The 10988-nt window shown below is 37.3% G+C and overlaps 1 pseudogene; it reads right to left on the reverse strand.

Annotated features, from left to right (window-relative positions):
* Positions 1 to 882: 882 nt before the first annotated feature.
* LOC102730521 (regucalcin pseudogene) lies at positions 883 to 1651 on the reverse strand (annotated as a pseudogene).
* Positions 1652 to 10988: the final 9337 nt, after the last annotated feature.

The raw sequence follows: 10988 nt of genomic DNA on the forward strand, positions 1-10988 counted from the left end.
AATGCAAGTTGGTACAGCCACTTTGGAAAACGTGGAGGTTCCTCAAAAATTAAAAATAGAGCTACCCTATGACCCAGCAATTGCACTCCTGGGTATTTACCCCAAAGACACAGATGTAGTGAAAAGAAGGGCCATATGCACCCCAATGTTCACAGCAGCAATGTCCACAATAGCCAAACAGGAAAGAGCCGCGATGCCCTTCAACAGATGAACGGTTAAAGAAGATGTGGTCCATATATACAATGGAATATTATTCAGCCATCAGAAAGGATGAATACCCAACTTTTATATCAAATGGAGGGGATTGGAGGAGATTATGCTAAGTGAAATAAGTCAAGCAGAGAAAGTCAATTATCATATGGTTTCAACTATTTGTGGAACATAAGGAATAGCATGGAGGACATTAGGAAAAGGAAGGGAAAAATGAAGGGGGTTGGAAAACAGAGGGGGAGATGAACCATGAGAGACTATAGACTCTGAGAAACAAACTCAGGGTTTTAGAGGGGAGGGGTGGGGAGATGGGTTAGCCTGGTGATGGGTATTAAGGAGGGCACATATTGCATGGAGCACTGGGTGTTGTACGCAAACAATGAATCATGGAACACTACATCAAAAACTAATGATGTACTGTATGGTGACTAACAAAACATAATAAAATAGAATTAATAAAAATAATTTAAAAAATAGGCTGATTGAACAATTCTTTACATTTCTATACTACCTTTGCAGAAGGCCTTGTAGTGTGTTATCAAAGCTACCTGCACCCCCTTACTAAAATGCTCTACCTTTCAAAAATTGTAAATAAAAATTTAACCCTGTTAATAATATAATTTCTTCAATTTTTTGTAACTAGACTGAAATTTCAACTCTAGAATTTTCTACATGTCTTCAAAAGTTCCTCCAGTAGGAAAGAAGGCCACTCATCCTGCATAGGGATAGGGAGGAATTCCTTTGACCCCCAGGCCAGTTATCTTGAAAATTCCACCAGCTTCAGGCTGCTGCAGAATACTCTTTGGGTCCATTCAACCCACAGTCACATACATTTCAGAGTAGTTCTTCCATGTGAAGCAGCATGAAGTTGTTTTATCAACAGGCAACTTCACAGTCTGGAGTCTTTTCTTTGTCTTAGGAACTAAAAGAATCACTCTTCCTCCATTATAATAGGCCACCCAGAGCACCCCCTCAGCATCAATACACATTCCATCTGGAATTTATTTTTCTTTCTCCAGCTTGTAAACACTTCTGCAGTTGGAGATCTTTCCTGTTTGCAGGTCATAATTAAAGGCATCCACAGAATAGGACAGGCTGTCAATATAAAAGACTTTGTGGTCTAGGGATCAATCCAAACCATTGTAGATGTCTACCTGGTCAAAATATTTTTCCATGTGGTGGTCAGGAAAAGAGAGCACAGGGACCCCTGGTGCCACTCCAGAACTGCTGGGGCCATTTCCTTAGCCATGGCTCCAGCAAAGTATCTCCCAGTGGGATCCACCTTCCCATTATTGAACTGATTGTTTTTCTTGTCTTTATCTACTGTAGCTAGGACAACTGTTGACTGATCTTCCTAGTTAAAAGCACAGAACTTTGTTCCAATGGTGGTGACATAGCCTCCTGCCAGGCAAAGGGTCACAGAGATGATGGGGGCATCCATGGTCATTTACTCTACCCCCGAGCAATTCCTACTTACTGCTTGCTGAGCAATTCCCATTGGCAAACTTTTTTTTGCAGGACTCTCTCAAAAAGCAGAGACTATACTAGAGACTTGGAGCACTGGCAGTTCTGGCTTAGTATTAACTTTCTTTCTTTCTTTCTTCCTCCCTCCCTCCCTCCCTCCCTCCTCCCTCCTTCCCTTCCCTTCCTATCCCTTCCCATCCCATCCCATCCCTTTCCTTCCTTCCCTCCTTCCTTCCTTCCTTCCTTCCTTCCTTCCTTCCTTCCTTCCTTCCTTCCTTCCTTCTTTTCTCTCTCTCTCTCTTTTTCTTTCTTTACAGAAAGAAAGAGTATGACTGGCAGGGAAGAGGGGCAGAGGGAGAGAGAGAATCCCAAGCAGGCTCCTCAACCAGAGCAGAGCCTGTTGCTGGAGCTCGAGCTCATGATCCTGAGATCATGACCTGAGCTGAAATTAAAAGTCGGATGCTTAACCAACTGAGCCACCCAGGTGCTCCAGTATTAATTCTTTTTTAAATGTTTGGTTTACCTTCACCTGTGAAGCCATCTGGTCCAAGACTTTTGTTTGTTGGGAGTTTTTTTGATTACCAATTCAATTTCATTACTGGTAATCGGTCTTTCCTAATTTCCTATTTCTTCCTGATATCATTTTGGAAGATTGTGTTTTTAGGAATTTATCCATTTCTCCTAGGTTAAATTATTAGGTCATTAATATCCCTGGCATCTAATATCTTGCCACTTGAAATGTGAACTATGGACCATCAGTATCAGCATCACCCAGAAGATTATTATAAATGCAGTCTCAGGCCCAGCCCCGACTGAATAAGTCAGAATATTTTTTAATAAGATACTCAAGTGACTTGTATATATATTAAAGTTTGAGAACACTGTTTTAACATCAATACAAATGTAAATATATGTGTAATTTGTGCCTGTCTATTTATGTATTATCATATTTATTTACATTTCCCCCCTTTCAGGATTTTATATTACTCTACTCACCCTGGTAAGAACAGGTGAGTTCAATAAAATAATCTAACTGCATAAATTCTATATTTTTGTACAAATGACTAGTTATTCCCTAGAGATCATCTTCTAAGTATATATGGCTATGAAGAATTTTTACAGAAGTATCTTTATTATTAAGGTAAATTTTGATTATTTTTATATCAAAATATTATTAAGCAGCACTGAATTTTTTCTTTTAAAGAGACTTTGTACAAACACTATACTCTTATAACCAGTATAATTAATTCAATTCTTGCCCCTTTAACTTAAATTTGAAATTTTATGAGTCATATTCATAGTCTTATTTTTGGTTTTGTTTTGTGTTTTGTGTATTTATGGCAACATGTATTTAAGTGACCTGTGACTGGGGTGACATTCCAAGAACACAGAATTTTCAGTTTGAAACCAAGAAAATCCTGGGCAAACCAAGTCACTTTCTCTATAATAAAGCTTATTAGGCCTGATCACAATTTTAAAAAGTATTTGCAATAAATAATTTTTTATTTGGAATAATATTAGCATGTTGATTAAATACTGGACTTTTTGAAAAACCACAGAAGGTTTGAGTATGAACATTACGACCTTTTCATAAAAGAGTAAGTTTTAAAACACCTGCTTCATTTCTTTTTACAGAGTTTTTAAAGCAATCAGAAAGTCTGCTCTCATGTATGTCAGTTACAAGTACTTATTTGACAGAAAACTCACCTCTTAATGTACCATGATAATAATTGTCCTGAAATTCCTAAAAGACTACCCTTGAAAATATCATACAACCTTAAAAAAGGACATATTTCTCTGTTGGTATTGCATAGTTATTCTAACTAGTAAACTAATAAACTAAAGTGGTCAATAAAGTAGATTGCCATTGACATTTTCCCTTTGTGTTTCTACAAGTACCTAAAGACTGACAACAGTCTCATGGAAGTAAAAATGTATTTCTTTTCAGATACCCATTGTCATTTTAAAAATAAAAAGAACAGGGACTGTACAAAATGTAAGAAGCCTTTGACCCCTAGAACTAGTATAGGCAAGAATCAAATTAAGAAGATTATTTAGTTTTATACAGAGGTCACTTATTATAAAAAGAAAGAATGACTCAGAGGGGATAAGAACCCAGAGGGCAGAGCCAGGAGCCATAACTCTCAGGGAGCAGAACTGAACCCTATTCACAGAACAGGCAACATGTCCCTGGCTGGAATTCAGTATTTCTATGGACTGATGACTTTTCCATCTTTTTTAAATGGAAGTGTCTATTGTGGTTAATCTGTGTTTGTGTGGTCATTATATGATAGATATGTGGGTGGCAGATAATCTGTCTCTTTAGGTCACAGGACTTCTGACCAAGAGGAATGGTACTTAAGTGCTCCGTTTAAGATATCTTACCTAAGGAGACTCAACTGTGTCCAGACCTAATTTAGATGATAAACCTCAGCCTGAGACTAATGCTCAATGGGATGCAACTTTTGAGGGATCTTGGGAAGAGTTGAGCATTTTTTGCCTGTGGGAGGGGTGTGAATTGTTGGGTTAGAGGGTAGACTGTGGAAGACTGTATTTTATAGAGATAACCATAGCTATATCCCCTACCTCACATGTTCATCTAGAATCTTGCCACTCCCCCACCATGAAGTAGAATCTAATTCCCCTCCCAAAGAATCTGGGTAGATTTGAGCCTCACTTGTAACCAACAGAATGTGATGGAAGTGATGCTGTATGACTTCTGAGGTTAAATCAGAAAGGCAATAATACCTCCACCTTGCATCTGGAACACAAGCAATGGAACCCTGCAACACCATGTAAGTAGTCCAACTGCCCTGAGACCAACATGCCTTGCAGAAACTCAAGCTAGCCTATGCAGGGAGACCTCATGGAGAAGCCCAGGGACTACCTAAAAGAGAGAGATACATGGCCAGTTTCCAGCTTCTCCAGCCCCACACTGTTAGCCCCAGTTACCATCTGACTACAACTGCATAAGAACTCTGAAATAATACCAACCAGAGAAGCCTGTCCTGAAACTATAATATAATAGTTCCTGTAGTTTTAATCTATTTAGTTTTGGGGTGATTTGTTAAACAGCAATGGTAACTGAAATACCTCTTCTAAATTAAAAAGATGTTAAGTTTAATTTCATTTTTTAAAAAGATTTACTTATTTATTCTAGAGAGAGAGAGTGTGAACAGGGGGAGGGGGAGGGGCAGAGGGAGAGGGAGAGAGAGAATCTCAAACAGGCTCCATGCCCAGTGGGAGGCCGATGCTCCACTCAATTTCGTGACCTGAGATCATGACCTCAGCTGAAATCAAGAGTTCAGATATCAACCAACTGAGCCATCCAAGCACTCCTCACTTTTTTTTAAATAAGAAAACAGACTTGTAGATTCTGGACCTTCATTATGCAGGTTTGTTTGAGCCTGTATATAAGATCAAAAAAAATTAGCTGTCTGCCCTCAGGAGCTCTAAATTTCTGGTCAAAATAGGTTTGAATCCTTTTTTATTATTATCATTCATTACCATGGACCAGAGAAAGTCACTTAATCTTTTTGCTTTTCCATCTACTGGTTGTTGATAACACCTATAAGAGAGAATTAGCATATAGATTAAATTAAATGAGTTAATACATGGGAAAGACCCCTACATGGTGTCTGACACATAACTACCTGAATCAGTTCTAGGGTCTACTTGGTGACAATCCATTAAGATAGCTCTAAGCAAAAGACACATGTCATCAAGATGGTATATGCAATGTAGGGAGATGCATAGATCAATGGCATTTCATCAGAGAGCTGCCATATTATCTTATCCCTTTCTTTAAAGTACCAGACATTTCTTCCCTTCACTCTGTCAGCAACAAGCTGAAAGATACTATTTTATCTCTCCATTAAGCAACACATCTTGGACTTTGAATTCCCTTTAGGTAAGGACTAAGGCTTTTATGTCTGTATCCTAGTGCCTAACAGTGACTAAAGCAAAAGGAGTGCTCCATAAATACTGACTGAATAAAGGAAAAAAGTAGTTCTGTAACTAGCCGCTTCTTCATAAATATAGTCAAATACTGCCAGCATTGGGGTACTCTGAAAGAAAAGGTCTGTTTCTCTAGATGTCCTTAAACTCTCAAGAATGCTGAAATAAGGGATCTAGTTTACATGAATTAATAACAATTATAATTAGCAAAAGTAGTATGTATTTTTTAAAGTATATTACAAATATGACATAATAAGATTATTGATAGGCAGGATAACATGGTGGTCAAGAGTAAAAACCCTGAGTCATAATGTATGGAAGCAAATCCTTGCTCCACTCTTTTCTAGCTATATAAATGTAGGCAAGTCAGTTAAAGGCTCTGTGCTTTAGTTCCCCATCTGTAAATCACAGGTGACAATAGTATCTACCTAGATACTACTGGTTTAAGGATTAAATAGTTAATATATGCAAAATATGTAGAACATTTCTTAGTAATAATAGTGATCATTTTACCTATAAAAATCTAATTGAAAATGACAACTTTTATTGTTAAAATGAAGGAAACCATTTTAACTACTCTAAAATTACTCAGAATTCAAAAATGAATCTTGTTGAGTGAAGAAAGTTGCTACATAAGGCCTTAGAAGTGGTTACATAAGTGTAGCTAGAGGCCCCCACATAATACGGTAAATCTAGAATCCTCTGCTTTGAATTTGTCAAAATGAAGTAAAAATAGAAGAAGAATAATAAATACTAAGCTGTGAATGCTAGTGTCTACTTAGGATAATTTGGTGACAATAAATCTAAGCAGACCCACTGGGTTATGCCAAGACATTTTCCTAACTAAATCTCATTTGGTTGACTTGTTCTGTTTAATTAGTGAATATTATAATTATGTGCTCTGAAAGTTGTGTGAATTTAATAACATCAAGTAGCACTAAAGCAAAGTAGAGCAAAATACCAAGACAGAATTTCTTTTCAGGACTTGCCTTCTTGTAAAGAATACAATTAACTCCCTAGAGTAATCCTTATTTGCCTACATAATGAATGTTGTGGAAGAGTGAGGCACTTCCCATTTTTCTTCTTATCAATATCTATATGACATAGTCTGATTTAGTTGAACCTAGGGCATTTTCAATAATTACAAGCACAGGGGTCTACCACAGATTCTCCCATGGGAGAAAATTTATTAATGTAGGCAAAGTAGATATAACCCTGCATGTCTGACCCCTCTCAACTTCTAGGTTGCCTAAATATTCAGTCAGTGCTTATACTAGTTATATACGTATGGAGGCCTAAATGTTTTAAAAGTAAGCAGATATAAATTACAAATAGTGCTTTCTTTCATTCTTTCAGGCTGATGTCTGGAGACATTTTGTTAAGATATAAATAGTTTTTGTCTTTCTTTTAATTTTCCTTTTTTTATAATTAGACTGCTAGTGATTGCTTAACCTTGTCCTTCTTGGAGATGTGTTCAAGAAATATTTAGGAAACAATATCACATCCTATGATAGTTTTTCATTAATAAAGAAGGGTGAAAGGATTCAGTTATAAAAACAGGCAATGGGAAATATAATTGTATTTTCCAGCATCTGTGGGAACCACAGGATTTTTGCTAGACTATAGAAGAAAGTTTTGAGTGAGCTTAAAATAAGGTTTGACTAATTCTTAATGTATTTGTTAGTACATTGACTAGAAAAAATTACATTTGGAACATTTTAAAAATTCACACCTAAACTTATTTTGCCTTGCTTATATTTTTATTGGATTAGTTCTTGCTGATTAATTGTTGATTAATTGCTTTACCTCTTTCCTTCATACTACTCTTTAATAAATATCTATTAGGCAAAAATTCATTTACTGACACTGTACTAGGTACCAGAGATTACAGTGGAAAGGCATAATTTCTGTAATCATGAAGCTTATGATACAATACAAACAAAACAAATAAATAAAGACACTTAGGGTGGGCCCCCAATTCAATGACTGGTGTGTTCACAAGAAGAGGAAAAGGCGTAGACACAGGCAAGGCCATGAGGAGATGAGGACAGAGACGCGTCATGCTCCCACAAGCCAAGCAACACCTGGAAGCTGCAGAGGAAACGAAGGATCTTCCTTAGAGCCTTCAGAGGTAGCATGACCCTGCCAACAACTTCATTTCAAACCTCTAGCATTCAGAACCATGAGAAAATAAAGTTCTATTGTTTTGAGCCACCCAGTTTGTGATGCTGTTTTGCAGCAGCCCTGGGAAACTAACACAGACAGGTTGACTTTGAAGTATCTGTGGAACATTTAAGTGCAGGGGTCAAGGAGAAAGATGAATTTAGAGGTTTGGAACTCAAGTTTGGGCTGGAGATAAAACTATGAGGAACATCAGCATATGATTGAGCAATAAAGCCATGTAAGTGGCTGAGATCATCCAGAGGCAGTCTGTAGAATAAGGGAAGAGAAACTAATCTAGAACCCTGAAGAATAGTATTGTATGAGTGGGTGGAGATAGGGGTACTTACAAAGGGAGAGCAAGATGGAAACTAGAGCAGTAGAAGGAAGACCAGGAGAGTGTGGTATCACAGAGTAACATGCAGAGAGTGTTTCACAAGCTAAGTGAAGCAGATTGGTCAAATAAGATAAAGGCTTTGTCCATTATATATAGGAAGAGACAATCCTGGGGGACCTAACAGATTTCAGTGCAAAAGTGGAGCAGTGTTTGAAGACTCACTGAGAGATGAGAAAGTGAGTCCAGGAAGTGTAGACAACTCTTTCTGAGAGGTCGAATGTGAAAGAGAGGAAATCTTCTGTAACTAGATGAAGACACAGGATGAAGGCAAGGCTTTTCATGTGACTTAATCATCAGTATTTGAGTTTACTTACAGATGCTTGTGTTTTGATCTAATGAGGCATCTTAATATTTAGACAGTGATGATAAAACAAATAGAATGGTACCTTACTGTTGACCATAAAACTGCTCACTAAGTTATAGCATAACAACTAGAACATGTTTTTATAGATACAAATCTAAAATGTCAGTAAATGAGAATCTGTTGTTGGTAGAAGTTTTCTGCATAATTTATAAAGAGGGAAATTGTAGTCAGGATAATGTTTTGAAACGCAAAACATCTGACTCATAGTAGAGATGAAGAGCACTGAATGACCCATGAGAGAAACTTATCTTATTGTTCATACAGGGCAGAGAAAATTCAAAACTGGTAAGGCATCAGGCATTGCACTGCAAAACTACTTTAATGAGGGTGAGTCATGGTGCCACCCAGGGAAATGAATCAGGTGCCCACATGCCCAATCTTCTTCATAATTACAGTTTTTTCCCCTTTTAAATTAAAACTAAAGTCAGGTAACAGTTAATGTCCCTGTAGAACGAATTTAGCCAAATGGAAATATACAATGGTCTAGGAAGTAAATGAAAGTATCAAAGGGATTCAGGTTTTCCAACAAAGAAAGAAAAAGAAACATTACTTTAAGTGTAATGCCATGCCTCCTGGCCCCAAAGGACTTTTAAATGCTTTTATTGTGTCCTCTATTTCAGCTGATTTGGGCACCTTCCCACCACTGATTAACTCCAATAGCTTTTTCTCAACACTGAAGTCTTAGATATTGTACCTGAGGTTCCTATGGTTTTCCACTCAAGCCAGGAGAGTGAGGAACATCCCTGTCTCCTCCTGTCTCCTTGCCCTCTAGATCCATAGTCAATCATAAGTCCTGTAAATTCTGTCTTAAACATCTCTCACTTCTCTTCTTCCCCAGAGCTACAGCTCTGATCTAAGCTGCCACTGACTCACCTATGCCAAGTCCCACTTATCCTGTCTTGCTCCCTCTAAGAGAAGCCTCAGCACAGCTAGAATGAGCAAGGAAAAATGCAAATCAGATATCATTCTGCTGCTTAAAACCTTGGGTGGTTTCCCACTATGGCCACAGCAAACCTGTATGGGCCTTTGTGATGAATTTTAAAAAGAAAAAGATAACCATTCCCTCTCTGGGATAAGCAGTGTCAGATTTTAGACCCAATTTTCTCCTCTGGTCAGGCTTTTTATGCAGTGTAGAAATCACAACACCTTTTACCCTTAGAATAAAATCTAGGCTCTTTAAGATGGCTTGTACAGCCCTCTACAACTTTGTTTCTGTCAATCTCTGTAGAGTCACCTCTTGCCACTCTTTTATTCATGCTCTCTGATCCTGCTATCCTGGATCAGTTTCAAGTCCTTGAACATACCATATTCTCATTTAATCTTTGCCAAACCTTCCCCTGTTTGGAAAAAATCTCTCCCACCTGTCCAGATAACTCCTGATCATTTTTAGGTCCTGACAGAAATACTACTCCCCCTTTATAGGACTTCCCAAACTACCTCAATTAGAATAAGTCTTCTTGCCACACACTTTCCCTGAGCACCTAAATGTGATCAACATTACATTCATTAGGATTTATTGAAATTGCTGGTATAAAGTCTGCCTTCTCTGATGGAATCTCAGCTCAATGAAGGCAGACTTTGTCTATTTGTTCCCCACTGATTCATCTGGGTATAGTAACATGCCTGACACTTAATAGACACTTAAGAAATGTTTACTGGCCAAATAAATAGTTAAATGCATGGGAAAAGCCTGGAATCCTTCTTGCAGCATAGTGGGAAAAGTTTTGTCAGAAGATACAGGTTCTAATCCTGGCTCTGCCACTAACTTACTTAGTTGTGTGATATTAAGTAAGTTTCCTTAACCATTGTGAACCTACTTTCCTCATCTTTAAAATGTTGATACTATCTACCTACAAGAAGTTCATAGTAGGTGCAAAGGGACAATATTTATTGAGTCCCTATCATGTGCAAAGTCCTATGCTAAGTATGGTCATCTATATTATCTCAAAAGAAATAATATGAACCTCTGAAAGGTTATCATTTGCCTAAAGATCATAGAAAGTGGCAAAACAAGGATCTAGGTCCAAATTTCTCTGGTTCTAAATATTCTGCTTTCTCTACCTCTTTCTTTATTCCTTTCCTTCTTCACCATGTTCCTTCAAAATCCATTTGATAAATTCTTCAAGTCATAAGATAAGTATTATGTGTTCTGTGAAACCATCTCTAACAGTCTTAGGCAGATTTATGTGCTCCTAAGTTTATATTATATTATATTAATATAATAACATTATACTTTAGTTACTTGCATACCATAAAGGTTTTCAGAGAAGAGACCATATCTTTCCACTGTTTTATACCCAGTATCTTGACTGGGCATTAGTACGTTGTAAGTGCTAAATGAGTATTTGTTAAATGAGTAAATGAACTTTATCTAGTATTATTCATAAATTTGATAATAAAACTAATTTTTGTTGGGTGTTTATATGTAATTTTACA

This window comes from Leptonychotes weddellii, unplaced genomic scaffold (genome assembly GCF_054177405.1).
Source record: "Leptonychotes weddellii isolate Sample4059 unplaced genomic scaffold, ASM5417740v2 HiC_scaffold_4837, whole genome shotgun sequence".
In the NCBI taxonomy this organism is placed as follows: Eukaryota; Metazoa; Chordata; class Mammalia; order Carnivora; family Phocidae; genus Leptonychotes; species Leptonychotes weddellii.